The 27,799-nt window shown below is 39.9% G+C and overlaps 1 long non-coding RNA gene and 1 pseudogene across 2 annotated transcripts in view; one reads left to right on the forward strand and one right to left on the reverse strand.

The window, feature by feature from the left end:
• The window catches only part of LOC105073941 (uncharacterized), a 310,618-nt gene that overhangs the window by 168,388 nt on the left and 114,431 nt on the right, over positions 1-27,799 (reverse strand). The gene's annotated exons all lie outside the window — the stretch shown is intronic.
• The window catches only part of LOC105074000 (small ribosomal subunit protein uS13-like), a 47,845-nt pseudogene continuing 23,803 nt past the window's right edge, over positions 3,758-27,799 (forward strand).

Genomic DNA, 27,799 nt, shown 5'->3' on the forward strand with positions numbered 1-27,799 from the left:
CTCCTGTACCCCAGAGACAGTCATGACCTTGGGGTTGTGCAAGAGCAGGAATGAGTATGAGAAGGAACAAGAACGAATATGATCACTCTGTAGATTACTCAAGGCAACTTGTACAGCCCAAGGAACTTAAGTTGCCTTTATTCAAAGCCATACTATTAAAACCCCAATGTGCCATTTCCACTGATCCCTGATTTTCCTGTAAATTAACAGACTTCAATTATATCAGTTCATTTACAGCTCCTTGGGGCCATCCCTCTCCAACGTTTTGGAAGAATACAACACCCTTTAAAACCTCCTGGAAAATGCAGAAACTTAAGCCATGTAATATCAAAATACACACAGTCTCATTAATGGCAGAAAGAATGCCAGTACCATAAAAAGGGCTGGGTAATACACAGGCAATTCTGACAGCTCAATACATTCAATTGTGCTGCTGGTTAAAATTATTTGGGAATCCCAGAGAGTTCTCTTCAGCCTTCTACCTCTGGAATCCATAAAGTTGATTCCTTGGCCCCTTTTCCCAATTACAATTGTATCACTCTGCTCTTATTCAAATAACCACATGCTACGTGTGGTCGCAGCCTCTCTCAGACCAAGCGCTTGTGTATCTTTGAGGGTGACACACTTGCGGGCGATGACTGGTGGCCCAGCACAGACGGACAGGAAACCGTGTGCCTTCCACAGCACGCTGCTCATCTATTTGACTACAGACAGTGAAGCACAGAGGGTATGTTTGGGGGCAAAGAAATTCGGGTCTCTTAAAAATCCAAAACCCTTCGAGCCCTTGGTGCTATGACCCTTAACTAGTAAGTCTCCACCTTCCAGCTCTGCTCCTCCAATAAGCAACATGACACACCGCCTTGCTTTATGCCCCCAATTCGTAATAAGTTTGAAATCTATCGAAGAGAAATCTCCCCGGCTGGTATTTTTCCCTCTGAAGGAGAAGAAAGTTCTCCAATTGTGGCCTAGAGATGGGCCCACTTGTTAGAAGCAGCTGCCCAGAACGTTCCCGTCATTTTCCTAAATCTGTATCCAGCGGAAAAACTTCCTTAACACAAACCAGCCCGGGGCAGAGGTCCCTGGGGCTAAGCAACGGGTGCTAAACACAGGCCACTTGTTGCAGCTGTTCCTTGTGTCCTTACCAAAAGCAGCCCAGGGCATGAGAACGGCCTATTTTTCTTTCAAATACTCCTTATTGAAGAGTATTTTCTGTATGCACTTCTTGTAACATCCTGACTTGCCTTAAGCAATGTGTAACTACCCACGTGTGTGTATGTGAGCATTTTGCATTTTACCCTAAAAAGACAAACGACATTTCTTATTTTTTTATGTTTTGAAAATCAAACTCTCTGGGCCTTTACTGACAGTGCTGGCCAGAAGGGAGGTTAGACAGAGGGTCTGAGTCAGCATGTGTTTGTTTTTGGTTTTGTTCTTCACTGTTTTTAAATGGTGGTAAAATGCACGTAACAAAAAAATTCCCACCTTAATCATCTTTAAGTGCACAGCTCACTGGTATTAAAAACAGTCACATGATTGTGCAATTATCATCACTAGCCATCCCTGTAACTCTCTGCATCTTGTGCAACTTAATGTGTGCTATGTGTGGTAAAACATAGGGTCACTTGGACAGCATGTTCACTGAGGCAGCTGGTAACTTCCACTATATATATTTTTTTATATATATATATGCTTGAGTATTAAGAAAATACTCTTGCCAACATGTGATCAAAACCATTACTCAAGAATGAAATGTAATGTGGAATTATCAGTTCAGATTAATTTGATATGTTGTTCTCTTGACTTTTTTGTGCTTAATTCAGATTTCTAATCCACCTAATATAAGTTCCAACTAAAATATGATACCCCGTTTTGACTTCAGAAGACCTTTAGTAAGTGAATTTATATTTTACTCATTACAAAAGCACTTTATTTGAAAAATAGGCGCACAGTCACATGAGAGATATGTTTCTTGAAACTACAAACAGTGTCGCCTGTGCAGTTGAGAACCCTTGAGATTCAGCACAAGTTTAGCTCTAGAAAGTATGCTCATTGGAATTCTGAGTCAGGAAAGTCTTTGAAGAGGAGATAGTAACAGAGTAAGCATCAGGGTATTTGTATCAAAAGAGAAAAGAGAATTCATTGCAGGAGGTAAGAGGGAGAGCTGAGTCTGATTGACCTCATGTAAGAGTTGCTTACAACAAAATTCAATTACAATTGCAACAAACTCTTAGAACTGAATAGCATTCAAGAGTCATTGAAATAGGGCTGTCCCAAGAGTTGAGACTGGCCACTTCTCAATGTCATCACTGTCACTGTCACATGGTCATACCTACCTTCAGGGTCTTTCTTTAACAGTTAAGTGATCAGGTTAAATCAAAGAAGATAAGAATTTTTACCTGGCAAATCACAATATTACTCATAACTGCATCAAGACACAGGACTATTTTAAATCAGAGCTGACTCTCTTTTCACATAAGCCCCATGGAAGAACGAGTTGTAGCCACAGCTACCATCATGCTCAACGGTGAAAGACAAAGCTTTTCCTCTACGACCAGAACAAGACCGCGACACCTGTTTTTGCCATTTCTATACAACACAGTACTGGAAGTCTTGCCAGGGTAAGTAGACAAGGAAAGTTAACAAAAGACATCCAAATTGGAAAGAAAGATGAAAAATGTCTCTGGCTGCAGAAACATGATCTTATATACAGAAAACCCTAAAGACTGCATTAAAAAAAAAAACTTAGAAATAAATTCTGCAATTGCAGGATACAAAATGAAAATACAGTAACACTGAACAATCTGAAAAGGAAATTTTAAAAATTCCATTTAAAAAACAAAACACTTGGGAATAAACTTAGCCAGGGTCAAAGACATACACTGAAACTGCAAAACGCTGTTGGAAGAAATTGAAAACAATAGTGGAAAGACATCCTGTGTTCACAGATTAGAATATTTAATAATTTTAAGATGTCAATACTAACCACAATGATCTAGATTTAATGCAATCCCTATCAAAATTTCAATGGCATTTTTTGCTTAAATAGAAAAATCCATTCTGAAATTAATATGGAATTTCAAAAGACTCCTAAATAGCCAAAGCAATCTTGAAAAAGAATTAAGTTAATGATTCATGTTTCCTGATTTCAAAACTTATTACAAAGCTACAGTAATCAAAATAGTACATTACTGCATGAAGAAAGACATACAGACCAGTGGAATCAAATGGAGAGGCCAGAAATAAATGTTTAAATATGTAGTAAAATTACTTTTGACAAGGATGCCAAAACCGCTCAATGGGAAAAGGGTAGTCTCTTCAACAAATGGTGCTAAGAAAACCTGATATCCACATGCAAAAGAATAAAGCTGAAGCCTTATCTTACACCATATGAAAAATTAACTCAAAATGGATCAAAGACGTACATGTAAGACCTCAATGAAAAAACCCTTTAAAGAAAACATGGGGAAAAACTTCATTACAATGGACTTGGCAATAATTTCTTTGATATAACACTAAAAGCAAAGGCAACAAAAGTAAAAATAGCTAAACTGAACTACATCAAAATTAAAATCTTCTATGCATCAAAGAACACAATCACCAAAGTGAAAAGACAACCTACAGAATGGGAAACAGTATTTGTAATCGTATATATGATGAGTGGTTAGTATCCAGATACAGGAAAAAACTCTTAAAACTCAACAACAAAAAATAAATACCCCAATTTTTTAAAATGGACAAAGGGGCCACTGCAGCCATTATGTCTCTAGTAATCCCTGAGAAGCTCCAGCACGTTTTGCAAGAACTCAACACCAGCATCTATGCGTGGCGGAAAACTGCCTTCACTATCACTGCAATTAAGGGTATGGAGCAAAGATATGCTTATGTGGTGCTGGGGAAAGCAGACACTGACCTCACCAAGAGGGCAGGAGAGCTCACTGAGGATGAGGTAGAACATGTGGTCAACATAATGCAGAGACCACGCCAGTACAAGATCCCAGGCTGGTTCTTAAAGAGAGAAGGATGTGAAAGATGAAATATACAGCCAGGTTCTGGTCAATGGTCTGGACCACAAGTTCCAAGAAGACCTGGAATGACTGAAGAAGATTCTAGCCCACAGAGGGCTGTGCCACTTCTGGGGACTTCGTATCCGAGGTCAGCATACCAAGACCACAGGCCACCATGGGTATGTCCAAGAAGAAAGACATTTGTGGGCATTGTCTGTTAATAAATAGTTTATACAGTTTAAAAAAATGGACAAAAGGCTTGGACATTTCTCCAAAGAAGATATGCAAATGGCCAATAAGCACATAAAAAGATGCTCAACATCACTACTCATAGGGAAACGCAAATCAAAATTACAGTGAAATACCACTTCATACCCATGAGGATGGCTACTATCAAGAAAAAATACAACAAGTGTTGACAAGGACATGGAGAAACTGGAACCCTTGTGTACTGCTGGTGAGGATGGAAAACGGTATAGCTGCTATGGAAAACAACATAGCAACTTCTCAAAAAAAAAAAAAAAAGAAAAAAGAAAACATAGAACTAACATGTGATCTAGCAATTCTACTCGTGGATTTACATTCAAAAGAATGGATAGCAGTGTCCTGAAGAGATATCTGTATACCCATATTCAGAGCAGTATTGTTTATTACAATCAAGAGGGAGAAGCAACCTAAGTGTCTATCAGTGGATAAAGGATAAACAAATATGGTGTATACATATAATGGAATACTGTTCAGCCTTAAAAAGGAAAACAAATTCTGACACATTCTGTGACATGGATGAATGGTGAGGACATTTTGCTAAGTGAGATAAATTAGTCACAAAAAGGTATAAATGTGTTATGATTCCCTGTATATGAGGTATCTAGAGTACTCAAATTTATCGAAACAAAGTAGAATGGTTGTTGCCAGGAGATGGTGGGGAGTTACTGTTCAAAAGATGTAGAATTTCAGGTTTGCAAAATGAAAATATTCTGGAGATTGTACAACAATGTGAATTTACTTAACACAACTTACTGAATTGCAAGCTAAAGTATGGTTAAGACAGTAAATTTTGTTTTATGTATTTTACCCCAATTAATTTTTCAAAATGCGTAATAGCAGAGGTGCAAAAAACTTCAAGAGCCTAGCCCAAGGGCTTCTTTTGTGCCTCACTGATTCTCAATTCCTTCAAATACTTGCCTAACTCCTTGTTTGCTCCAAGAGAACTTATCTGATGAATCTCAGTCTCCAATAATATTTTCTACTTCAGTATTATACATGGTACCTAAGAATTCTGAATAATGTCCATCCCAATCCAATGTTCTGTTATCAGAGTTTTTCCATTTCATCTTCAGATACTTTCACACCCTATGAGCACTTCTGTGCCAATCCATAAAACCATGAGATTCCAAGGAGATAAGATTAAGGAAAGAGTTTTTACTAAGCTCACCAAAAAGTTAAAAAAATAACAATAATAACAAAACACTTCTTATTAAGACATTCTGGTTAAATGAACAACTAATTGGAAATTCTTCAACTATTAACAAGACCTCGACTTCACAACATTTTGGTTTTTTGAGGCACACTTCAAGCCCCATAATCTATTATGATTATGAAATGACCTATTTCCTTCCTCCCCACAAAACTGGACTGCTATTTCCAGTTTTGGTAATGTAAGCTCTACAAAACTACATTTTCTTTTCGGTTATAAATTTTGCCTTTAAAATCACCGTATTCTCTACCCCACCCACAAGCATTTCATGAAGTGTCTTACATACAGATACTGCTTGATTTATGAAGTCAGTGCCTAGCCAGTTTTCCCTCACCCACTCGTCATGAGAACTATTCCAACTCTCTCAGATCCCTCTTCAAATTTCACCTGTTTAATGAAGCCATTCCAAGAAGGCAGTGAATTGGACACTGGGGACATAACAACAGAAATTGAAAGAAACTGCCGGCCACGTCACTTTAGTATAAATCATTTATCCTCCACCGGGTACGTTTTACCCTTGCAATTTCTCAGGCTTACCTTGATTGTCGGCTCGCAAAGCTCAAATTATGTTTCTATCTGCATTTCTTCATCTGCACCTGGATAACTGATACCACGGTATCATCCACTTACCTTCGCTTACTGTAAAGATTTCCTTATTCGCCTACTTCTGTGGACACCTTGTGCTTGTATATTCAACATCACCGGAAATACTAAATACGGGCAACTTGGAGAACAGGGAGGAAGGGACTCAATGAGGACTTTTAGTTTTACTGACTTTAATTATGAACAAGTCATTGATTGATTGTAGGTCTCAATTTCTTCATTTACTTAAAATAATATAAGAGGGATCTTTAAGTTTTTGCTTCTACATTTCTAAGAGTACATTGAAGCTACCATTAAAGGGAGTTCAAGGTACATTGATTTAAGTCAGATAAAAATTTCTATCTCCCTTACAGTTTAGAGACAGCCAGTCTAAGGTTAGTGGGATGGTCCTGCCATGCTCACCAGATGACTTCTATCCTGAGCCTAAGCTGTCTTCTCAGGCTGCCAGCCTTAGGTCTGTATCCCAGCCAGACGGAAGCAGCAAAGGCAAAAGGAGGGACATATCCATTCCTCTTATGATCATGATCTGGAAGTAAGTCTTTGGCTCACATCACACTGGCCAGAACTTAATCACATGGCCATGAAAACAAAGATGGGAGATGGGGTCTCTACCAGGGTGCCCAGCCGAATGAAACTCAGGTGCTCTTCTGTTAGTTTAGTAGATCATACATGTTTCCGTACTGACTAGAATGCTAAGAACTCTGAAGAATCTGAGACTTTATTGCCATTTGCAAGATGATCAGTTTACCTGGCGCAGACTCATAGATGCTGGAAAAAGAAATGGGTCTTTTGGGTCGGGAACAACGGTTCATCACTCATAGCAGTGCAAGTAGCATGTGCATAACAGTATTTCCATCAGGTTACCTTGACCTCCCAAGTCCCACAGGGGTAACGTGATGGGTCTGGATGATTCAAGCACACATAGCTGGTCACATTATGGGAGTAGAATTTTGAATTTAGGGAACCCAAGTCATTTATAATGGCAGTAACACGCTTGCCTTTTGCTCTGGAGAGGGTCACATTCTCTGTCTCCCAAGATTGTTCACTATAGAAACATCATTAAAAATATAGTCCAGGTATCACAGGATGTACAGAAATGAAAGAGACTCATGGAGAGTTATCTCCTAACACAGGATATGGTTAAGAAAGACACAGGATGCTATCACTAATGATGCTGAGACAACAGTAAGAACCAGGACTTTTCCACGGAAACCAGGGCACAGGTTCATCATAACATCAGTGGACACCTAGCAGTCTCTGCCACATATTCTAATTCTGTAGTAGCTGCCATATGAAGTAATATGAAGGCCACCAGTTCTTTAGGGACCAAGACATATGTGAAGAGAACAGTGCCCAATGTCAATATTTTCAATTTTCACAACTAGTTCCTTAAATCTCATACATCTTGTGTTAAGATCTTAAATTTACTTTATGTGATGTGTAACTTCAACAGTAATTTAGTGCGAGGGCTCTAGACCAGGGCACCAGGCACCTGAGATCTAGGGTCAGAGTTTCTATTACTTTGACACTTAGCATCTTTTAACCTCAATTTATTTATTCTGTATAATGAATTACTCATGCTTTTTATGTCCATCTCAAGTTGCACTTGACCTCAGCCACTATCATGGTCTAGTAAGCTCAGGTGAAGGTCAAGGAGAGGTCACTGGATAACCTTCTGGCTAATGTGTCAGCAGTTCCACTAACACTCGGAGCACTCCTTGCCTCCTTTAGAAGATATTTCTTGTGTGTGCCAAAGAAATAATAAATGTTCTTTCTCTTAAATGTGTTAAGTTTGGGCTCAATTTTTTAAATAAATTCAGTAGGAGCTAGATGATTTAATTATACCTTTTTTTTTCAGTTAGGTTTACCTAGATCCTAACCTTCCTCTCGTCTACCAAGTTCAGTGGCTGTCCTGGAAGTGTAGAGTGAGTCTGAAGCAGCCTCCATATGGACACAGGAGGAGAGACTGGTGGCACTTGTGCCAAATATTTCCATCCTTAATCTGAATATCCCCTCCTTGTTTGCTGCTATTTGATCCATTCCTTTTCATCTCGCTGCTTCAAAGGACAACTAAAGAGTGAGAATTTTTTAAATCGCTCCCTTAATAAAGACCTACCTAAGCAGTACTTTACCTACTGCGTTATCTGCTTTTTTAATCCACGATCTTCAGTTAACTCCACGAATTCTTTGGTGCTTTCTTGTCTTTCATGTTTTAATTATTTTCCACTATTGGTTCTGAACTTATTTCAAAAGGCTTTATAAATTTTGATAGTAGAAATGGGGTGGAGAGGAGTCTGCCGACATGCCTAATGTCTGGTCTACAACTTTGCCGTATTTCCATCCTCATTTCATTTTCAAAAACCATGTTTTTCTTACAATTGTCTTCTTTTTTGTAAATGAGTCTTACAGGATTTCAGTTCAAAGCATTTGTCCAGGTCTGGGTCTCCAACTGTAGTATTTTTAAATACATACCCCAGGCTTCTTGTGTGCATGTGTTTTGTTGTAAATTGTCTTTTCAGTATCTTCCTAATTAATGTCCTTATTTTAAAACAATTTCCATTTTATAATTTTTCACTTCATTTTCTTCATTTTTATTCAAACTCATAAATGCATATGATTTAGGAAGCAAAAAGAACAGAAGGGCTTATAAAAAAACAAAGCCAACAATTTTCTTCTCCATGCTTCCCCATCCATGGAGTCTTAATCTCCAGAGGCAAACACTTTAAACTGCTTCCTTTTCATTTTTCTGGGGCTCACCTTCAAACACTTAATTAGCACATTTATACCACTATTCTTGGCTGTTGGCCTCCTGCTGTGGTAGATGAGGATTCTGGTCACTTACCTCACTCCCTACCTCCCTGAATCTCTCTCTATATATGCAGATTTATCAACATAAGTTTCTCCTGTGAAGATCTCTGCAATAACAACACAACTACTTAAACCACTATTTCTTGGCCCATGCATTATCAACATCTTGGCTCCCCACTTTGTAAGACAACAGGACAGGAAAACTCACACCTCTGTCTCTTCCCCTCCTCCCTTCCATCTCCCATTTCCATCGACCATATCTACACTTTTAACAAAAGCAGAGTTGATACTGTTTACAATTTGTTCTATAATCTTCCTACAGTTTCCCATGATTTGTCTACAGGGTGATTCTAGAAGATGAAAAGCAAGAAGTGATACCTGATTCACTGTGGTCATGTCAATTATGAGCTGCATCAAAAGCTGGGGCTCCATTTCCTTTTCCAGTGTCGTGCTTCCCAATTACAGTAGAATTTACTTAGAATTAGTTCAACTGGATCTTCCGTTTTTCAGTTTAGCATTTTCCTTTAGCACATTCTCAAACATTTCTAGGTTCACAATCATATTATCTATCCCTTCATTCTTCCTTTCTTTCCTTGCCAAAGGCCACCCTTTTGGAATCTTCCTTTCCATAATACGGATTAATTGCTTTCTATGCCTGGCATACAGACTTCCCATCACTGCACTCTGGTCTAGATACTCTGTTTCCTGCTTTCTGTATTTTTTTTTTTTCCTTGATGTGCTCTCCCACCCCCACCCCCCCCCGCCCGAGCATATCCTCAAGGAACTCTCTACAAAAGAGAATCTCAGTCTGAAAACATTCATTCTACCATCACCTATGATTTACTGGCTATTATCTTAGCATACAATGCTGTTGGTAAGGAATCTAATCTCACTCCTTTGTAGGCAACTTTTGTTTTAACTTCTCCATAACCCACTTTTTGGGATGTTCTCCATATCTTGGTGTTCTAAAATGTCACAATTACTTCTTTAGGTGTCTCTTTGCACACTCACTGTACTTAGCACTACCTGAAACTTTTCATTCTGAACATGCTGTGTTCTTTTTAAACTCTGGGAAGTTTTCCTCTGGTTTCTTCTGTTCCACAAATTTGCTAAATCCTAGTCTCATTCTCTCCTCTAAATTCAAGACTCACTTCCGTCCTTATAATCTTTTCTGTCAACAGCCTCTCCCTAGATAATTTGATCATCTCCTGTGGCCTAAATTCCCTGACATCCGATGACTCCTACTCCTATTTACATCTCCAGTCTGATCTCCCTCCAGACCTATGGATCCTGTAGACCTATGAATCCAACTGCCTATTTGTCTGCATGCTTGGAGGTCCAATGGACATCTCAAATTTAACAAGGCCTAACTAAATGTCCTGATGTCTCTTTTCAACCTTAATATCTGTAACATATCCATCTGCACAAGTCAGGAACACCACCCCCTTAACTACATAACAAAAAATCCACAAGTAGTCTGTAATTCCTTTGGTTCCCTCTCACCAAACAGCAGATTCAGCAACAAATCTAAAATCTTCCCTGAACCTGAATACTTCTCACCAACTCCACCAATCAACACCAAAATTATCTTTTCCCAAGACCAGTATCACAGGAGTATATAATCTGGCATGTAAGTGCACATGTCCTAGAGTCCAACTGACTGGCCTGGTTTCAAATTCCAGCTTTACCACTAAATATTTATGTGAACTTGAGCATTGTCATTAAGTTTTGTGCCTCAGTTTTCTTATCTGTAAAACGGGGATAATAAAATATCTCCCTCATTGGGTTGCCATATGGGGCACAGGATAAGCCCAGAGTAAGTGTTCATTGCCTTGATTATTATCATTATTACTGAAATTACCTTCCTAACTAATTTTCTTGATTTCAGTCCTTCCACCGTCCAGCTGAGGGGTGGCAAGGATAAACAGGCAGAGCACAGAGGATTCTTAGGGCAGTGAAACTATTGTGTCTGATACTATAGTGGTGGATACGTGTAATTATACCATTATCCCAGCCCACAGAACATAAAACACCAAGAGTGAATCCTAATATAAACCATAGGCTTTGAGTGATAATGACGTGTCAACCATGTATGCTCATCAAATACAACAAATGTGCCACCCTGGTGGAGGATGCTGACATGGGGAGACTATGCATGTGTCGGGGCAGGGGGTATATAAGAACTCTACAGTTGCTGCTCAATTCTGTGGTGAACCTAAAACTGCTCTAAAAAATAAAATCTATTTTAAAAAAAAGAAGATAAGCAAAACAGGAAAATCCGGTCGGAAGCACCCTGAAACACACACACAAAAGAAAAAAATCAGTCAGGCTCAGTTCAACTAATACCAACAGATACAACACATGCCCGTTCTCCGCTTAAGTCCTTCAGTGGGTTTGGGCTGGGTTTCTGAGACACTTAGATGAGAATTCACGCAAAACAGATTTATTTGAAAGTACTCCCAGGAAAATGTTGGCAGAGTAGAACAATGGGACAGAGGGAGAAGCCACGAGGGCACACCACCAAGTCAGTCCCACAAATGGGAACCTTCTCTCAACCCCACAGGGAAGCTGAAGACAGTGCTGGTCCCTCCTGAGGGTCACTCCCATTAGGACAGGGAACCCTTGTGCAGTAAAAAGTCCACCAGACTGCTCGCAGACTGCCCTGTACCAAGGCCGTGGTCATATTATACATACAAACCCATTCTTCGATTACACACATTTGCTGCAGTGAAACGCCGTCTACATTTGGATCTTGGTAGTAAGCTTTTGATTTCTTTTCACTATTTCCACACTGCCAATTTGAGTCAAAGGAACGTGTAAAGTAGGTATTCAAGGCTTTGACACAATTAGAATTGCAGAACAGCTAATACAAGAAATGACCCAGAGTGGGGCGTAGAAAATATGTGTTGAATTACATGGAATGCTTTCAACAATGCTGCCCTCCACAAATTCAAACTGGCTGATAATTTAAAAAACAACCTCTGCAAACAACAGAAAAAGGCATAATAAATAGAACAAAATCCTTCCTATTTCTTTCAAGGTTTAAGGCACCAAGAAGCCTGATTCAGCAGGGACTGCCCACCAAAACAACACTGTAGCCCATCCTATTTCAATTATTTCTACATCTTCACTATCAAGTAATTAATAAGCCAAGCTTCCAGAGACAGGATCACAGTGACCATATATCAAACAGACGTGGCATGCTTCCCTCCACCTCCCACTGAAACAGGTAGTGCAGCACGTCAGCACTAAAAATAGGATATTGAAGCCCATTTAGATTCTCACATCATTAGATGAGGAAAATAAATCTGGCACTAATGCTTGGCGATGATTTCCTTAAGATGATGCTGATCCCGCTAAATCCCGTATTTCTGCTGTTAAAGGTTAACAAATGTTCACACCACAAAATGAGCCTTAGAAACACAAAGAAAAATATTCCTTTGGTCTCAGAATTTGATAATAATGGCCTCTTTTCTCATAAAGTGACCCATAAAGCCCAAATAAATGCAAATCCAAGTACATCTTAGTGTAGAGGGCTTCCTCCTCTGTTTGGGTTATTGATATCACCCCTCCACGTTTTTTTTTTTCTTTCTTTTTTTTTTTGACAAGCTGAGATAAAAATAACAGCTCTCTGAAACAGCTGGGTTCACAACTCAGTCTGAAAAGTCTCATTTAAATGTAGCTTCATTCATTAATTTTGAAATTATGTTATATCAGCTCTTGCCATCTCAATGTGAAAGTCCTCAAATATATATGAAAAACTTATTACCTTATTCTTCTGCAGTGTTTAAAAATTAATAATGGGGAAAGCCCAATTTTCAGCTGGCCACATGATAGAATTAGAGTCAATGAATTGCAGAGATTTTAAGAAGTTCAGGCATCATTAGTAATTTTAACCCCCTCTGAACTTATGACTAACATTCATATTCTGTCAACATCATCCTATTAACACTCTTGGCATTATAAAGCTAATTTTACAAACCAATTTCTTATTGGTTGTCATACTCCATATTGGGTAATATTTTCATGTTAAGCATTAAGATAGTCTCTCATGGCTGAATTCTTATTGAGAAATTGAATTCTGTTTAAAACAGTTTAAATCTCTGGAACACTGACATGAGCTTCCATATTGTGTGTTTTGAGTTTATTTTTATATTGTTTGATTTTCATTTTGATGAGAAACATTATTTTAGATTATCTTCTGTTAGAAAGTTGAGGAATAACTGGCTTAAGTCTAAAATACACACTCCATTGTTTATACAACTATTGACTTCGAGGAAGGTGTCAGGAATACTAGCTTTGCTGTGCACATGTGGTGAGTTCTCATGGAGTTTACGACAATCACCTTGAGAGTGAAGGAATGGTCACACTACCTTGTGATCAGGGCTGTTAGAAAGACAAGCTCTGTAATTTGGATTTTCTTCTCCTGACAGGGCAAATGTCTTATTTTATTTTGTGTCCAGCACAGTTCCTGGCACATAGTAAGCACCTGATAGCAAGGAAGGAAGGGAGGAAGGAGGTAGAGAAGAGCTGGTGTTCAAAAGTGCTAGAGCAGACAGATAGCTAGATGGGAGCAGAGAAAGAGGGGCATAGAATAAATGCCAGGAAATCATACACCTTGCAAACAATGGGGGTCCTTGAGCAGACAAAGAAAAGCAGGAACCTCCAGACTGATAAGAAACCACACATTTTGGGTTGACAAGTGTCCTGGAGGCAAAGAAAGGTGGGATAAGGCAGGACTCTTCTGCCTCTGAATGTAACCTTTTGTTCATTATGCCCTCATGACAATAAAATTAGCCTTGCAGATAAAAAGCACCCAGCATGCACCAATGCCATGACCCTTCCAATCTAGACTGAACAAGGACAAAAATCCCTCCTCCCCTCGGGAAGGTGAAGCTGGGATGAAAATCAGGAAATACAACCCCAAGTCCCTCCCTCCTCAATGAATATTCCGCCCATTCATTTTTACAGCCCATGTGACCAGCTTGCCAAAGAAACTCAGCCCTTGAGAGCACACCATCACTAAATGAATCCTCACGTTACTTTCTTGACCTCCATGTCTTATCTCTGAATTCCTTCTGCAATGAGACAGGAACCTACTCTCTCTGGTAATAAAACTGCTTTGAAAACTAAATTCCACACATATAGAAGAGCTCCATACTATTACTGTTTCCATCAGCACCAGGAAAGTGGCTGACCTTCGTATGTGATTAGCTGTACTTAGAGCAAGTCCTCCTTCTGGTCAGGGCTCTGTTCTCTCAGTAGGACTGAATTAACTGTCTCCTGTTAAGGCCTGACAACTCCTACATTAAAACAAATGCACCGTCTTAATTAGACGGAACAACTGTTGCTTACCTAAGTTTAGTTGACAGGGGAATAAAAGCCTTTTCATTCTACAAAAAAAAAGTAGTACCTGTTTTCTTTCAAATTTCATAGCTCGCTCAGACTTGCAGATTCTCCCAAAGAAAGCTGAGCAGGCCAGAAGGCCACGGAGATAAATGTCACAAAGAAAAAACTATTCAAAATAAACACCACAGTATCCTTTGCCTTCAGACAGACATATTCTTTTTTTTTTTTTTTTGATACTCTCACAATGCCCTTTCCTGAATTTAGTAAGTTATCTTAAAATTACATTTACAATAAAAAGACCATTCTGTGAAAATCTGTCAGGATGTATTGGTTTTTTTGTAGTTATGACTGTCCAGTTTTATTTAAAGTAACGGCAAAACAATAACACTGCTCACATATACAAAGACGTTCAATACTAGAGCCTGCGAACCATGTATATATCCTGATAAAGTGTGTGTGTGTGTGTGTGTGTGTGTCAGAGAGACAGAGAGATCCCATGTTGGCTAGACCATATCAGAAATAGTCATATTTAATTCTAATTGTCATATTTTGAGAGGCACAATGAAAACTGGGCTATTCACAGAGGAGAATGTGATAAGTCTATGAGCGCTGTTACATGAGGAGATCTGAGTGAGGTACGTTTACTGAACCTGGATCCCAGAGACTCTTAGAGGAAAAGAGGTGTGTCCCTTTAAGCTCTCTCCCGTGAACATGAAGGAGGCATGTTTTACATGTCTCTTGACAAAATAGGACCAGTATTATTCAACACAAAAACCTAAACATCTTGTGGGATATTCAGTTCCCAACAACTTAAGGGAGAATTTCAAGGGTTAGGTTTTGGTGTGAATGAAAAATATTGCCTGCCATATCAGTAAACAAAGAATATTGCAGCCATCAAGCCACTACAGTACCTCCCCCCCGCCCCCCCCCCCCCCCCCCCCCCCGGCAGTGAGCCCTGACCGGACTCTGCCAAGCCCTCAGCCACTGCAGCCCCACCCAGCTGTGTACCCTGAGGGCACTCGGGATGTGAAAGCACAGGATCCTGAACCCACAGCTAAGGTGCAAATCAAAGGAACGACTTCAATGAACCCAGACTCTTGCCTCTTCCCATGCATAGAAAAGCACTGAATTCTCTAACTTCAGATGTCTGGTTTTCTTTAACTCACAACCGTCTTTTCATGTTCTGACTACCTGGTCTTAGTTACAGAAACTCCTATATATCCCGGCTCCTGCCTTACCGCTTCTGAGCAGTCCTTCAGAGCCATCTGAGAAGCTGCCTCCCAGTCTTAAAGTCCTTAGGAAGTCCACCAAAGAACATGTAATTCTCAGCTTTTAGGTTGTGCCTTTTTCTTCATTCAACAGGGAAATGTAATTTGGGGGTACCTAATAGACATTTAAATGGATATATATACATACATAAACACACACACACACACACACACATATATATATATATAGTTGAGATTCTGAAAAGAAGAGCTTGAGGCATAATTTTGACAATATCTGAAATATTAAGTTTGGGTGAGTTCACTAAGGAAGTAAGCTTAACTAAGAGAAGTGGCCCAAGGACTAAGCCCTTGGCTACATTTGGATATCTAGAAGATAAGGATCAAGAACAAGTGACAGAGTTTGAGTTTCCCCAGAAGTAGATCCCCTAAGCAGGTATTTGAGTTCAAGTAGTTTATTTGGGAGGTGACCCCAAGGAACACTAGTAGTGAATCAGAACAAGAGACAGGGAAGGCAAGGCAGCCAGTGAAGGGTGCATTATCCAGGAAGTGTATCCTTGTGCACAACTGGAGCTGAATTCCCCTGGAGAACTCCCTAAACCAATACAGAATGCATACTTCAAGGTTATCCTTCCATGAAGTAACAAACTAGGGTATTAAGATACCAACTGCCCTCAGTCTTTAGTTGGGAGCTGCTCCCAGGAGGCTTTAATTCTTTGATACTTTGAGCCTGCCATGCTTGTGGGCTGAGTGGGCTCCAGCAACCAAAGGCAGCTCAAATGATGACCGCTGAGAGCTGCCTGGAGCACAGGGAACTTGATGGAGTCTGGGCAGAAAAGCAGCCTCCATCGCAGGATGGAATGGTCAGAAAGGCAAGGAAAAAAAAAAAAGACAGGACAACAGCTGACAAGCCAACTGAGCCATGAGTTAATAATGCAAAGTGAATCCCTGTGTTAATGTTTGATATTAGGGGCATGCCCTCTGACTGTCCTTTCAGCAACAATTTTCTATTACATTAACCTGTAGAAAAATAAAAAATCATTGGCATTGAGTCCCCAAAGTGAAATTCTCCTCCTTCCACCTTTAGAATGAGTTCTGTACAAGAGGAGATAAGTGGCTTATAAAGACGCGTTGAACAATAATGTTAATTAAAGTAATGCCAACCACATGAACATTTACAACCTTTGTGGCAAAGAGGAAACTTTATTTTTAGAGGACATCATGGAGGGCTATTGCTCATCCAAAAGATACTAGCTGAGAAATCACCCACAATGTTTACCACTGAGTGTATTATTCCTTTTATACAATCATAAGATTATGCTTATTGGCTTCTATATTCAGCTTTGATTTCGCTAGAATTTAATGAGTTCCCGAATAAAATCCCACAATTTGAAAATCCCAGAGCCCCATAAATGATGTTCCCTTCCTCATTTTATATATTCCTTTTTAAAATATCTTCTTTATTGTTTGAAAATAATTATGGGTATTCTTTTTCATTCTTACTTGTGTGCAAAAGAACTGCAAGGAAAGATTTATCTCCAGGAGTAAAATAAGTAAATGAGATTTGCTCGTCAGCTCACCTTCAGGTAAAAAGGTAACCTTTTGTGACTTTATCATTAGGAAAAAGCAGACAGCAAGGCAATTTGCTGTGCAAATAATGGCCCATGGCATGACTAGAAGGAACCTTATCCTAAGGCACTCTTTCTTAGCATCTGATTACTGCTATTTTGTGCACAGAGGACACCACTTTGAAATACAGGTACCTCCATAATGTCTCACAAGGCATTAACTGACACTCGGATTTGGACATTTATTTTGAAGATATTTATCAAGAAAAATCATCATGGCTGATGTACTGTGGGATTGCCATGCCTCCTCAGCTGTTTGCCTTTAAGAACCACTTAAAGGACCAAAGGAAGAAGGAAAATTGAAAAGTAAATTAAATGTCACAAGTGAAGGGCTGTCACCTCAGATTTAATAACGTCGTTACTGAAAGTTAAATACCAGGTAATTATGAATATGAAGACGTGCAAGAAATCTACCGCATAATTACATGTAGGCAGCATTCTCAGAGCTAAGAATTTAACTTCACCTGAAGAACTTTCTAAATGACTATTACTGTGTACACGGCCTACCCTTCCCCAGCCCACCAAATCTAGGTAGAAGTTACCTGAATTGTAAGAGTGAGATATGGATTATTTTTACTCAAATGCCATCTGTTTGATTTTTTTCCTTATGCTTTGTTTAATTCTAGTCCTTTAAAACGCATGCCGCCCAGTGTGTTGGTGGTGTATATGTCTAGCTACCTTGCAAAATGGTTCCCTCTACAGGCAAATGCTTTTTTGATTATATGACGTTAAACATGAATAATAATTCTATCATAGTTTTCATGGGGATCACTCAAGAATGCACAGCACACAGACTCATCCCTCAGCTTCACTCTTCCATCCCTATCCTAAAATACATCACCGAGATGATGACATTCAGGGCCGTAATTCATCAGCACATGTCTTTCTCCTGATGTATTGTGTTCCATACCACCGCTTTTAAAGTGACACAGAATTCCTAGCGAGCGAAAACTCATAAATAATATTACAATTAAAAATAAAAGATTACTTAGAAGGTAGCAAGTATTTTTAGATGTGACTTTTAAAAGGCAGATGCATGGCATTTTTCAAATCTCAGAAACATCTATTATGTGGGTCATGAGGGACCTGGGAAGATGATGGTTTTTTGTTTTTTTGTTTTTTTTTAATATTTCTATACTTTCCTGGTCCCTTCTCAGATAAATACACACTCAGAGAGACAAACTTACAACCAAATTTTAGGGGTACAGAGGATGGGTGTGGAAGTCTGTTCAATATTTTTTTATTTGCAACCATAAATACAACTCTTGGGTTATTAACCTTCTCAAAGTGTCAAAAATAGTCTATGTACCGATTTTCTTGTTTATTGTTCTTTCCCACACGTCTATTTTCCTCATTTGTCTCCTGGGCAGTCTGCACAGGATAAACTGAAGTGTAAGAATAGTTCAGGGAGGAGTGAGGGGCAGCAGACGTCTGTCAGGCTCACCCTAATCGCTTCCACTGCAAACCCTACTAAAGATGCCAAGTAACATGGGAGGACCATTGAAAAAGCCAGTTACTTGGTGTCCAGTCACTACCTAACCCATAGGAGCCAACCTAGGACCATGCAGTAACTAATTCTTCTGTTCAATTATTTAACAGATATGTTTTATACTTCTGTTTATCATAAAAAGTCCATTTACAAAGTTAAAAAATCACAAAGTATAAACGGGTAAACAATAAAATGTGAGTCTTCATCTCCTCCTAAATCTCCAATCCTACTCCTCAGACGTAACTGCTTTTAGGTTTCTTGTGTAATTGTTACATCACTACTGATCACATTCGAACATCACGCAAGCCACATATGCAATTTTAAGTGTTTTAGTAGCAGCATTTAAAAATTGAAAAAATAGGTGAAATTAATTTCAATGATATTGTCTATTTAAGCAAATATACCCAAAAGGTTATCATTTCAATATGTAATCAATATAACATACTGAGATATTTTACATTTTTTCCTCTGCTGAATCTCCTACATTCAGCGTATACTTTACAGCACAGCTCAGTTCAGACTAGCCACATCTCAAAGACGTAACAGTCAGACGTCACCGGTGGTTACTGGCTACTGCAGTACATCTTGCATTTCGAGACATTTTCTCTGCTTAATTTTTATATATATGCAAACAAATTCTATACACTGTATCTTACTTTTCTCAGTCATGTCGAAGATTTCAGTATCGGCAAATGAAGACATGACTTTGTAACAGCTGCATTTTGGATGCTTCCCTTCTTTTACTATTATCATCCTTTAAAACACATCATTTCTCACATGTGTGAGTACACAGATTTGTGTAAATTTCTTGATCTAAGAGTACATATATTTAAACCGATTTCTGGTGCCAAACTGCCTTCCAAGGTGGAAGATTTGTTCCACCCTTTTTTCCCCAAAACATTTTAATCTCTATCAGTTGGATAACCTAAAATATGGTGTTTTGTATCTTCCTGATAGCCAATGAAGTGAGCATCTTTGAGGATGTTTATAAGCCATGAATATTTTCTGACCTGCTTTCTCATGTACTTACTCCATTTATCCACTAAGTCATTGTTCTTTTTAATTTATTTTCAAGGACTTTTTTTTTAATATGAATAAAATTTGTTTTTTCCCTCTCAAATATGTTGTAAACATTTCCTCCAGTTGTGTTGGGTCTCTTGATACTGTATATAGTATTATTTTGCTGAATAACTATTTTTAATTTTACTTAGTTAAGTTTATTAACCTTTTCCTATATTATTTCTATCTTTTTTACCTATTCCAAGGTTATGGGGAAAAAAAGCCCTGTGTTTTCTTGTAGCACATTTCTTGTTGTACTTTTATTATTCTCTTTTGGACTTCGGATGCACAAAATTGGATTAAACATACTTACTGCTTAGTAAAATGAAACCACCCCACAAAATTCCTTCTCTAAGTATCCTAGATCATATAGATATAGCGAACCTTCTTATACTTCCTGTCACACCTTCTCCTGCAGTGTATTTCCCCAGAAATGGGGAGCTGGACCTACCATGTTTCAAAGGGCATCATGTCAATATCAATTTCTGAGGCAGTGCTTGGTGCTGGATGAGGAAGTAATCTGGGGATCTTCTCTTTAACCTCAGTAACATTCCACAACGAGCCAGAACCCACCACCAGAGAATCCCAAGGAACTCTGACTCCACTTTGCCTAGAAGGAAGTGATAGCAGCCCTGCTTCTGGTTCTTGGCTCTTCAAGTCAGCAGCCCTACCCTTCATGAAGGTGAACTGCAGCGCCCTCTAGTGTCTGTGGCAACCACCTAAGGCACTCTTACCGTCCTTATTCCCCACCCCAGGCCCCATCCTCCTCTGGCCTTTCCACTTAGTCTGGGTGCTTGGTCTCCCCTGGTCAGCCTGTGGTCTTCCTTCACAGACTGAGACTTGATTTTTCCCTGAGTGCTTTATGCTCGCAACCGTCTTGAGCTGAACCTCTCACTTTTAACTTCATTCTTATAAAACTGAACTTCTAATATTAAATATCCCTAGATTTAGGCGTGGCAAAAATTTACCTTCTTCTAAAGACCTCATCCTTAGCAATAATATGATCCAAATAAATATTCATGAGAGACCAAGCATGGGAGAGAATGCAGAAAATCCAGCTGTCGTATCAGTACTGTGGTTCCTCCCATAGCTTGTGAAATAAAAGTGCACCATCTCATCTGCCTGCTTCCCCTCTTTCTGATCAAGTGTAGTGTAAGTAAATTTGAGTAATACAGAACTCATTTAGTGGGTGTTTATATCTTACCATAAAGGAAAAGCTAACAAGAGCTTAACTTTAAGTATTTGATGGCTCAAATTATAAATGTGTGATTGGAGGTACTTCCCCTCCCCCATGGACATAACCTGAGACAGAGTCAAGAGGATTGATGAGACGGAAGGGATGAGGGGACGAAGCTACAACTGTCGCTATGAATGTCACTAAGGAGATTAAGTGCACGTGAAAACAGTCCCGGCTGGCAGCAGAGATGTTCTCCCACGTAATTCACTCCCAGATCAGTGTGGCCATCGTTATCCCAAACAACAACAATAATCAATAAGGAAGCAGCGGATTTTTGAGGATACCACCCCTACAGAACAAAGCTGAAGGAGGACGAAGATCAAAGATGTGACCCAGCCAACAAGAAGATTCAAACTACACTGATATCTCTCTGGTTACCAAGTAACTGTGAGACAGGTAAGTTACAAACTATTCACTTTACTTGGAATACAAATAGTGCACAATCCACAGAGGCTGAAGGTAACAGAGCTGAAAACCCTGGACAAGAAATCAGAATATTTGAAACTGAGATTACAGAAATGCTGAGCTGAAGCTATCTTAAAAATGACATTCCCATAGACAGATATGAAAAGGAATGCGGATCCTGGGCCATGAATGCCTCCCTAAGTGCATTCAGCACCCTCTGCTCTCCCTGAAAAGAGTCTGAAATTTCCTTACGTGGAGGTAGTTTCCTTCTCAGACACAATGTTGTCGATGTGTCTTGCTTGCTCTGGGACAGCGCAGAGAAGTTCAATGGCTGCACTGTCCAATATGGTAGCCGCTAGTCACCTGTGGCTACTGAGCACTTGAGATGTGGCTGGTCCAAACCGAAATGTGCCGTAAGTGAAAACCGCACCCCAGATTTCAAAGACTTACTGTGAGTAAAAGAACGTAAAACATCTCATTAATAATATTTTATGTTGATTACACGTTATAATGTTAATATGTTGGACATATCAGGTCAAATAAAATACATTACTAAAATTAATTTTAGCTGTTTCTATTTCTTTTAATGTGGCTATGGCTACTAGTAAATTTAAAATTAAATAGCTGACTCATGTTATATTTCTATAGAACAGCATTTTGGGGGTGGGTGGAGTTAGGAGGTTAGTGTAAACCAGGAAGGAACAGAATTTTAGAGATTCAGTTGTTGATCTGGTCTGCACAACCCGGTAAAAGCTGAGGGATAGAATTCATTGCATAATGTTATTCCCAGGGAGATGCACAGGGTGACACCAGACTGCAAACTGCCACTGGCCCATGACAAGTACAGAAATTGAGGGTATGTCTTTGGAAACTTTAATACAATTTGACAGAGCAATTCTACATCTGTTGAATTTAACGTTTTAAAATAAGCTCATGTTGGGGGGAGGGTAAAGCTCAAGTGATAGAGCACTTGGTTAGCACGCATGAGGTCCTGGGTTCAATCCCCAGTACCTCTTCTAAGAATAAAAAAAAACAAACCTAATTACCTCCTCCACCAAAAAAATTTTTTTTAAATAAAAATAAAATAAAATAAGCTCCTGTTTTGTATGTCTTTGTGGGTTTTTGTGTGTAATGTGTGTATTTCATTTTTATTAATTCATTTTTGTAAATTATACAAAATTTTCAGTCTGAGGTATTGGAAATATGATCTTCATCACCAACAGTTTGAAAAACACTGAGATGTCAATTTTGGCAATGCTAATGTTTGGTTCTGATATCCACAGGAATGGCGATTTGTGGGTTTTATACATACTCAGTGAAAGCCAGTGTTTAATGGAGACTCAACGTATTCCATTTTCTAATACCTCCCTAAAGGGTAGCTCTATCTTTTTAAAATGCATAACCAGTTTAAATATAAAGCCCAGGAATGGGCTAGACCCTTAACTCTACAGAAATATTCCATTTTCAGTAACATGTAGAAATCTGAAAAGTTGCTATCTAGCCAGCTGCTAAATTACTTAATTTGGATAAGTCCAAGTTCAGATGAGGAGTTGGTAGAAGTCTCCATTACAGAGGGTACCAACCCCGCCTCTCACTACCCGGAATCTGGTTAAATTGGATGTGTGATATATTGTGGCCTGGAAATGTGCAGGGAAAACCCAGTAAATGCTGTTTGATAACAATGAGAAGAAATGACTTGGACTTAAGTGTAATCCAGTTTGGCAGTACATTAGCAAAGAGCCACTCACTCGGCCCAAGTATGAAAAGCAAAAATTCCTGCTCAGAAGAATTAAAGATTTCTCCCCTTTCCTTTGAAACAAACAAACAAAAAAATATGTTCAACCCAGACATGCCAGTCCCTGCCTAGTGCATCAGAAAGGCAGGCGGGTCTCACTGCCCTGAACCGGCAGCGGCAAACTCAGACACCGCTCAACAGCAGCTCTTTTGCCCCTTCCCTGTTCGCCCATTTCTGTCCCCCTCTACCCACAAGAGAACCTAATTACGGGAATGAGATCACTGAGCGATGGAAACTGACTCCTGACTTATGCTGTCCTGAATGCACACCATGCCTCGTCTAACCTGACTGATCTTTCCCTCGATAAAGAGAAGGAAGAAGTAAGCAGTTAAAGGGCGATTTAGCTCTCCACGCCCAGCAGCCCCCTTAGGAAAGAATGAACAAGAAGAATCACTTGGTGTAAAGCCACGGGAGAGTCAAGATGGGTAAGGAGGTGACAGTTGTCAAATGGGAGAAAGAGGAAAATGTACCCTTGGGATTTGGAAATGGAAGGACATGGATGATATCGAGGGAACGATTTCAATGTGTTGGCTGAGGCCGAAGCAGGTCGTCATTGATGGGTGAGAAGAAACTGGAGAGAGTACAGGGTACTCTCTCAAGGACTGAAAAAGACTCAACGAGGTGAATTTTGGTAGAGTCTTTGGCAATGATCAGGGCCTGCTGCGGCACATGACTTCAAACCACATAGAAGTGTGATGTCAGGTCCCTTCCTGGGGACATATTCGTGGAGATGAGAGGAGACAGCTGTGGATTCCTGGTTCTCCTCCCACTGCCTCTCTCTGGGCGCGCCCAGCCCTCCAGGCACCTGGAATGGGGAGGGCAGCACCGGGAACAGCAGGCTTAGGGAGGGTAAGATGCTCAGCCTTCGAATCCAAAGGTGGGCACCCCAACTGCTCCACAGCAGGAATCTGCTTTAGAAACTTCACTTTGGTTTCCTACCCAACAAGAGGAATTTAATATACCGACTCTGAAACCCCTGTATTCACTGTTAAAGCCCTTGACTTGTAACCAGCCCCAAGTATCACCTTTAAAGCATTGTCTTACAGGATATGATTGTTGACTTCAACACCAACTCAATTAACACTGCTTGTTTGCCTAAAATCCTAAAGGGTGATGCAATTGTATTATCATTTTTTCATGACATGCCAGAGATCCCTCCCATTGTCTCCTGAGAGGACCTTGCAAAGTGCCACGCTATTTTCCTGTCACTCACTGCAATTAAACCCCTCCCACTTCCCCCTCCACTCTAATCTAGGATGGATGGGGGCACAGAAACCTGGCCGACCAAAATTATTTGTCAGAAATTCAGATCCCAGAACAAGTGGTTATCACCTCTCCCACAGCACCCAGTTAACTATATTGAGGTCGATGACCCAGCAGGTACAGGGTGATCACGGCTTATTGACAGAGAGGTCGTGCTCACTCTCCACACCCTCCCAATTGCTTTTCCTTTGAGTAGAAAAAGCAACAGAAGACCTTTCCTTTTTATCTATATTCTTTGTGGAAATATCCAGCTCCCGATTCAAAGGAGACAGCTGTCGCCATTTTGCTTTTGCTGTCAGACAGGCGTGGAAGACAACTCTCAGGGGTGATTTATGCGGACTCTTCAGCATTCTGTTTACTCGTCCACGGCCAGAACCTGCAGACACCTTCATCTTCGTCTCTGTGCACTGATTCCAAACCAATGTATTCTGGTCATCAGAAAATAAGCGTTCACCTGTCTCAAGGTCCTTCCAGATAGCAACACCAGTGGGTATGCCACTCTATGACTCATGATTTAATTGTTTATGATTAAACCAGCGAAGAGAAATCAGGTCTGCAGTAACTCAGAAGTAATCCCAGGTAGGCAGGCTTAATTTAACCCTTTGGCACATATACAAATTATTTAGCTCGTAAACCATCCCCAAACTTCCCCCCTAGACCATTTCTAAAGCAGGAGCTATTTAGATCACATGATGCTCTGTCTCTAATTACAATATATTTAATCAGCATGTAGGATCCCCCCCCCATTAAATTGTTATTATCATAAGGTTGGGAACCCTATTGCCAGCGCAACCCAGATGTAAATATACACAATTCAACCTTTATTAAAATCCTAATTCACCCCAAAGTTAATTGAGTTCTTGGCTCCCATGAAAAAGTCAACAGAGGGGGAGGCAGGTATATAGTTCATTAGTAGACGACATGCTTCGCACACATGAGGTCCTGGGTTCTATCCCCAGTACCTCCACTTAAAAAAAAAAAAAGAATAAAAAAATGCTAATTTCTCCATCTTGTCAGTCACTCCAAAAATATAGCAGTGACTTGCATATGTCCCCTTGAATTTACTGACCTCAACGTTTCTACTCACCAGCCTAAATATGGTTGCTTTCTTCAAAACCATAAACTTCCTACTTGGATTCTCATACCAATCATTATTGCCCCCTAAGAAAAGGGAGCACTAAAAAAGCAGGAAAAGGACCCCAGAAAGAGTCTGTTCCACCTACTAGTGCTTTAAATTCTAACTGTGTTCAAGGCTCAGCTTAAGTTAGGTTTTCTCCGTGAATTCCTTTTTAAGCCTCCCAGACTTTCTCCTCTTCTGAACCTCTAACCTTCTCATTCTATGAATCTCATTGGGCATTTGCTTGTATTCTCTGAATTGTTAACTTATTACTTTCTGTACACTGACCTGCTCTACAGCTAAATCATACCCTCTTTATAACATTAATTCCTCTGACGACCATTTACTAAGCAATAACTGTGTTCTACGCACTGAACTATATGGTAAAGCTGCAAAAGTAAGGGGGGAAAAGAAACTTGTCTTCAAGAAGTGCAGTTAAAGAACACTGATCTGCATACTGCTTTGTCCCCCCTGGACACAAATGTTAAATTACGGAAAGGATAATCACATCAACAAGACAAAATAACAACTAGACTTGTCAAGCGGCAAGAGACTCAGATAATTCTTCATAAAACTGTCAATGCTTTATTACCAACTTCCCTGAAGAATTCAAAGCAATACCTTTAATTCCCCTTCTTAAAATTCTGGAGATCTCTTTTTGCCTTGGTGTGCTGAGCAACCTGACTTATCCCTGCAAAACTGTCTTCACAAAGAAACATCTTGGTTTTTCCCTGGAGTCGCTCAGAAAAAGAAATACCTTCTATCTCCCTTCCAACTCCTTTACATCACTGCAAGAGTAATTTCCAGCCCCCTTGGTGTCAGCGAGGCAGTTAAATGATGATCCTAGAGAAATGGATCAATTCCAGCTACTTCTTTAAAAGGCTGATTCAATAAAGAATTAAGGAAACGCCCCTCTCTGACCCAAGACACGTATCATAAAATACAGCTAGGGTCAGACAGAGCTGACGGTGCCATCCAAGTACTGTTTATTTGTGGTTAGTAAAAAGATTAAAAATTACGGGGATAATCTGGCTATTTACTTAAGTTTCAAAAAAGATTTGTGTGCAAGCAGATTTTTAACCACTGTTCCAGGTGTCATGAAGCAGCAAAGACCTTGCTGCAAATTGTCATGATCCTTTTGGGACCATGAGAACCCTACTTTTGACATCCACAGACATTTCATCAGTATTAGAGGGAAATTCATATAATTGCTTTCCTATTCTTATTACCCAAATCACAGAGATATTCTGAACTTGCAAAGCTCTGCCTGATTCTGAATAGTAAATGATTAATGAGTAACACCCTGAACTCCTCTTACAGAGGGATGTTTCATCTCACAAGAAGTGTCACTGCCTCATTCATTCTGCTCAGTGTAGTGTCAATTTTATCCTTGTATCGCTATTAAAAAGGCACTCTTTTCTCCTAATAGTTGGAAGGCTGAAACATTGCTCCGACACACACATTGCCAAGAATGCCGCACTTAAAGGAGAAGAACGCACCCCATGCCGCAGCACAGGTCAGCTCTCCGGATACCGCTACTAGTAGCTATTATATCACCTCAGCCCTGCAGTGCACTCAATACTCTGGAAACTGAGAGAGGCAAAAGCATGCTATGAGCGCTGCTCAGAGCATCCTGGTAACTGAGATAATTTTTGTCCATGTCTTATGCACATTCATTCCACCTGCACCGTATGGAACAATGGTGAGAGTGCAGAAGACACCCTTGACCCGGCGTGACTCCCTGTGACTAATACGCTCAGTCATCACTGTCCCATGGAGGCATACGGAAAACCTAGATTCTACTTTGTGCCTGCTAGGACTGGTTCTCCTAGAAATTGTGCCCATGATTCCACTTCTGCCTCAATTTACCCACTTCAGAAGCCCTACTTATGTTCCTCGTATTGCCCCCACACTCTTTCTCCTATACCTCCTAAAAGCTGCTCTCTGACCCTTTCCTCTCAGAGAGCAAAGTCTGAGGATGTCTTTGCATGATCCTTCCCCTGGGGAGATTTGTGTCAACAGCTAAAATGAAATTGCATCTAGTAGCCAGCAGGTAGGAGGGTCTCACAGAGAGAGAACTAAAGCAGAGCTCTCCTAAGGAAGGCTATGGAATCACACCATGCACACAGCAGCCAGATCTGCTCATGAAATGATGGGCCTGGAGTTAGGAAGATCCTAGGAAATTATAGCTCCGACTGCCCCTGTTCCTTCCATTTGATTGGTACTCATTAAATGTTTCATAGTTTGGACATCCTGAAATTGCACCATTGTTTAAAGATTGAAGCTGCTAGGAAACCAGGAATCCTTGCTAGGTAAAAGAGAGAAAGTTTGCCCAATAG

The sequence above is a fragment of the Camelus bactrianus genome, chromosome 30 (genome assembly GCF_048773025.1).
Source record: "Camelus bactrianus isolate YW-2024 breed Bactrian camel chromosome 30, ASM4877302v1, whole genome shotgun sequence".
In the NCBI taxonomy this organism is placed as follows: Eukaryota; Metazoa; Chordata; class Mammalia; order Artiodactyla; family Camelidae; genus Camelus; species Camelus bactrianus.